The following is a 6,000-nucleotide window of genomic DNA, read 5'->3' as shown; positions in this document are numbered from 1 at the left end:
TACTTCAAGGGTTAAATTACATTTCAGACATTCTCCTCCAGGTGAAATAATCCCAGTTCCTTTAGCTTCTTTCTCCATAGATCCACCTTTCCAAAGCTTTAGTTTTCTCTTGCTCTTCTCTAGAACCTCTTTATTCCAGAACTGAGGTCAGGGAGAATTGAAAGTGAAGAAGCTTATCCTTGTTGCACTCTTCTCCTGCAAACTACGGTATTAGAAGAGATTATGAAAATCAGATATCTCATAATTGTTTTGGGGCATGGAATCTTCTTGGTGGTGAGTCATTCCTAATTATCAAACCTGGTATAACTAAATTCAGGAGGAAAATGGGCTCAAGGCATTTCTTTCCTCTTTTTTTTTCCTTCCTAATTGTTCTGTTCTGTGAACGATCTCTATTGTTGGACAGAAATGTAAATATATTCTAGTTCTTTTACCATTAACTCTAGTAGACCAATTTCTATTGAATGTCAGAGATACTAATCACAAGGCAATGGTGTGGAAATCTGAAATGTGAACTATTAAGGAGACTGGAGTCTAACAGAGACACAGTCTATAGAGGCCTAAACAAAACCACACAGAGTAAATGAATTAATTTCTCTAGTATTGTTAGTTTTTGGAAAGATAGTACTCATTTAGACTGACATGCAACTTGTGGTATGGTGTGAGTCCCACATCTGCTGAATTCGATTATATCTAACCCTTTCCCATTAAATCAGAATACCCTGTAGCTTGTTCCCAAGTTTCTTTTCCTGGCAGTTTCTCTTTAGAATTTATCCTGTTACGACTATCCATTTCTCCAGGCTGTGTAGCCTACTGGAAAGAGAGGAGACTGGAAGTCGGGAAGTCCAGCTCTACCACTGGATTGCAGTGTGACCTTGGGTAAATCATTTATCCACTCTGAATCTCACTTTCCTCATCTAAGTGGAGATAAGATAGATTGTGAGCCCTGTGTGGGACAGGAACTGTGCCCAATCTAATATTCTTGTATCTGTACAGTACTTAGCACACAGTAAGGGCATAATTAAATACTGTAATTATTATTTAAATTATCTTTGTGGTCTACTGATTCTAGCCACAGAGTGCATTTCCTAGTCATCAAGACTTGTATGATAAGGTGGGGAAGAATATATGAAGTTTTGGGAGTCAGGGAGGGAGCCAGGATCCCTGGGTTCTAGTTCCAATTCTACTGCCATCCACCTACGGGGCCTTGGCAAGCAGAAGTTAAACCATTCTCAGCCTTCGCTCCTCCATCCAAAAAGATGGTCTTAATGATTCACCTTCCCCTCCATTCTTCCCAGGGATTCTGGGAGAATATAATATGTTCAGCTAGGAATTCTTGGAAGTATAGAAATTCAAGACAGTAAGTTTGCGTTTTGACTGTAAGATTGGTTCTATGATGTATAGTTAATAATTCCACAAATCTGGCTTTTGAAGTATAAATTGCATGTTGTATCTAATCATTCCCAAAGGAAACAAAATTTAAAAGACTACTTTCTAAAGGGAATATGAAAACAACTACATATGACTTTAAGGTTTTTTAGAAGTTGTACTATAATGGTCTCAAAGTTTCACCTGAAGTCTCCTTCCCTCAGCAGTAATACACTTTTATTTTACTAAGTATTGAATTACTAAGTTTTGAATCATAACTATTGAGCACTAAATGCTTGAGAAAGTTCAATATAGCAGATATGCTAGCCTTTTTCCCTGACCACAGGGAGCTTACAGTCTAGACTTACTATGTGCCAAGCAACAGGAATCCACTCCTCTTGCTTTTGAAGAAAGTGAAGCTTCGACTGATTTTGTGGAGTCATTAGACTGGAGGTAAATATGGGGTGGTCATAGGTCTTTGTTTGTAAAAATGAATATCAGTTCTCCAGGCTATCAAACTGAACTCAAATCTTCCCCTCTTGACCAATCAATCAATGATATTTATCGAGCACCTACTCTGTGCTGTGCACCGTTTGAAGTGCTTGGAAGAGTACAGGAGAGTTAGCAAACAAACCCTTGCCCTCAAGGAGCTTACACTTTCTCATCACATACTTCGCTCTGCTGCCCAGATCACCTTTCTACCAAAAGGAGCCGAGGCAAAGAGCAATCTTGATGAATCCTGAAAAGAGAGTGGCTTCTTCATTCAACACAGGGGTTTTTTCCTTTCTCAGGATTCATCTTCCTCCCATATTAAATATGTGAAGTGCTTAGTATATTCAAATGGTGGAGTAATAACAATAATAATGGTATTTGTTAAGCACTTACTATGTGCCAAGCACTGTTCTAAGGACTGGGGTAGATACAAGGTAATCAGGTTGTCCCACGTTGGAATCACACTTTTAATCCCCAATTTGCAGATGAGGTAGCTGAGGCACAGAGAAGTTAAGTGACTTGCCCAAGTCACACAGAAGACAAGTGGTGGAATCAGGATTAGAACCCACGTCCTCTGACTCCCAAGCCCTTTCCACTAAACTCTTTCCACTAAGTCACACTGCTTCTCTTGTATGGGATAACCAAGTGTTTCATTCTCTAAAGGGAAGTCAATGCCCCTGAAAATACAATTAGTGACTTCCTGAAGAATTCTGCAACCATGATACAACATCCCTGGATCTGAAGTTGAAAATACTTTCATTTTTTTCTACCAAAATAAAAACACAAAACAAAAACACCCCAAAACACAATGAGAAGTAGGAGAATAATTTAAATGCTCCAGTGATGTGGTAAGGATGGTAGGACTGTGTATCCCTATTTCACTGCAGGCGATGATTTTATATATCCAGAGAATAATTTTTTTAAGAGACTCCAACAGATAAATTTTTATTAGTGTAAATAATTCAGCAGCTTGTTATAATGAAAGTACTTCACATTGAAACCCTCCTTGGTCCGTCTTAAATGTGCATCAAGGTATTATAGGGGAAGCTAGTAGTGGTGAGGAAAGCTGGAATATTCCCATTAATTGTAAATTGTTGGTTATTAAGACAGAGGAAAAACTAAGTAGAGTACTGGGGAAAGCAATAAAAAAACAAGGATTCACTGTTCATTATGTTGATCTAAGATATGAGTTCAGGGATTCCATTTGGAGGTACATTTTCCAATAACTTTAGGAGAAGCAGTGTGGCCTCGGAGATAGAGCCTGGGAGTCAGAAGGACCAAGGTTCTAATTCTGGCTCTGCCATTTGTCTGCTGTGTGACCTTGGGCAAGTCACTTCACTTCTCTGGGCCTCAGTTACCTCATCTGTAAAATGGAGATTAACATCGTGAGCCCTTTGTGGGACAGGAACTCTGTCCAACGCCATTATCTTGCATATACCCCAGCAGTTAGTACAGTGCATGGCATATACTAAATGGTTAGCAGATACCACAACTATTGTGATTAATATCATTATCAAGTAAATCTTCAAGAGCAATTAAGGTTATATAGAGCAGATATAATCCCATGTAAGTGTTTGGGTTCTCTTCTCAAGAGCAGCAAGCCCAATTCACAGGCACAGAAATACAGGAGAAGAGTCAGAAAATTAGCAACGAAACAGTGCTGGTCCCATCCTATGTTCATTTGGTAAGCGAAAGGACCAAAGGAGGAGACCCAAACGATTACTCTCTGATGAGCTAAGTTCGTGTAACTGAAGAAACGGTGAACAGAAACAGGACTGACTTCAGATATTCAGCAGTCTTGGGGCGGGGTCAAAACATCTGTGACAAGAAAGCGTGGCTCAGTGGAAAGAGCCGGGCTTGGGAGTCGGAGGTCATGGGTTCGAATCCCGGCTCTGCCACTTGTCAGCTGTGTGACTGTGGGCAAGTCACTTCACTTCTCTGGGCCTCAGTGACCTTATCTGGAAAATGGGGATTAACTGTGAGCCTCACATGGGACAACCTGATGACCCTGTATCTCCCCCAGTGCTTAGAACAGTGTTCTGCCCATAGTAAGCGCTTAACAAATACCAACATTATTATTATTATCCCAGTTTGCACATGCATGACACAATTCACCGATGGCATATGCAGCATTTTAGGGAAAAGACTTCCTCTGCCTGGGATCGGTCTATACTTACTGCTCCACTGAGTTCTCCCTTACACAAACTTTCAGTTTCCAGATAGTCACAGCTGGTGTATGTGGAGCCAGAAATCACATCTTTATTCCCCGAGGCTGTCAAGAACGCTACCGGCTTCCCGTATATTTGATCGACCGGTAACATCTTAGTTTCCTTCAGCCCCATGTCCCTTGGTCACCTTTGTTGGGTCCTAATGGCAGGTGGAATGAAGGGCAGTTCAAGATCATCAATCCCTCCAGGCTGTAGCTGCTAACTGCTCAGGATCCAAATTTATGGGGGCCTTCTTATTGGTAAAACTCCATCCCGCTTTCAACGTCTTCAGAGTACTTCTCCACTGTTATGAGTCACTCCTCTCTAAATTAGGCTGCTTGCTCACAGCAGCTTGGAATTCAGACTTCTTTCAGTGGCACCTTTTCTGAATTAATTAACTCTGCAAGTATGCAACTCTGAATTTCAGTTTAGTAATCCTTGTTAAAACTGCTGCCTCACCTCATTCTAATTCTCCGTTAAGGTCCCTGAACCCCTCTCTGCCCATTAGAATAACAATGTTGAATCAGCTCAAAAGGTTAGCTGCTACATCTGGGACTCAGTCTTTATCTTGAGTTGGAATGGATGTCTCATTAATTCTGGACTCTGTCTCTTAGTGTCTCATAAAACTACCTCTGATTTGATTTGATTGGTCTTTCTACTTTTTCCAATCAGTTTTCATCTCGGTTGTATGACGGAAGATCTCTTTCTGTCACAAAACCTTGAACAGTACTCCGTAGAGTGTAGTCGTTGCTCATTAGTTACTGTGGATCCTGGGGCTGATGACTCTGGTGATTTCAAATTTGATTATAAGTTTATTTCACTGTTTTGACTGCAAAACAATTGAGAATTGATCATCTTTTATGTGTCTTCAAGTCTTCAGATCAATCAGCTGAATTCACATACATCACATAGACTGCATATCGTTGCTCTATGAAATTCAGCAAATGGGATATATTTGGATATTCATGAGGTCCCTCAGGCTACTATATAGATACACACACATACATATATTAACATACATCAATATGATACGATATGTACATAGATATCACACATATATATGCACATTGCTATGTACATGTGTGTAGATGTAGATATCTATATCCATACACATCCACACACACAAACACACACATATATATATGCATATATATGTATATATGCATATATGTATTTATATTAAACTAAGAAGGCAAATCTCAGTGGAAGGACATAGTAATTTAAGAAGCCCAGTTCCATAAAAGACAAATTACTTTGGCTTGCATACTCAAGTCATCCCTGATATTTCTCCTGACAATAGCTCAGATTGTTGCAATGAAGCCCCTACATTTGATCATTTGGATACCTGTCATGCATAACTGGAGGGCGGTTGGAAAAAAAACAGGATTAATCAAAGTAGGATTATAATTTTCTGCAACACCTGTTTCAACCAGCTGCCTCTGATTGTAGCGCCTGTTCCTCTGCTCCTCCCAAATTACACAATAAAGCAATTCTGGAATCAGTGGAGAGTCCAGTGTCATTCTGCCAGAATGGAAGTCAAACATGAGAGCGGAGGATGCTGGGAGGTACCTGGCTTGATCTGTTTAGATTATTCCAGAAAGAGGAAAGAAAGCAAAGGTGCTCAGAAATGTCATTCTCATCAAAAGTTCTCCAGGTAGGAACTTCATATTACTTTGTTATTGTGTTTAAACCTTGTACTGAATGTCAAAAGAGGAGGAGAGGACAAATCACTCATTTTTTGTAACAACATTTCTTCTCCCAAATCAACAATGGAAACTACCTAAATAATATGCTAGTGGAAGGGATAGAGTTGAACAGAGTTGAAAATTATGTTTTAAACATATATCATTGATCATTCAATCTGCTTAACTTGTGCTGCCATAAGCAAGAGACACTAATGCAGAAAACACAGGAGAAGAAACCCTGTACTGGATTA

Source organism: Ornithorhynchus anatinus, chromosome 14 (assembly GCF_004115215.2).
Source record: "Ornithorhynchus anatinus isolate Pmale09 chromosome 14, mOrnAna1.pri.v4, whole genome shotgun sequence".
NCBI classification, from domain to species: Eukaryota; Metazoa; Chordata; class Mammalia; order Monotremata; family Ornithorhynchidae; genus Ornithorhynchus; species Ornithorhynchus anatinus.
The sequence above is the reverse complement of the archived record's forward strand: the minus strand, read 5'-3'. Positions refer to the sequence as shown.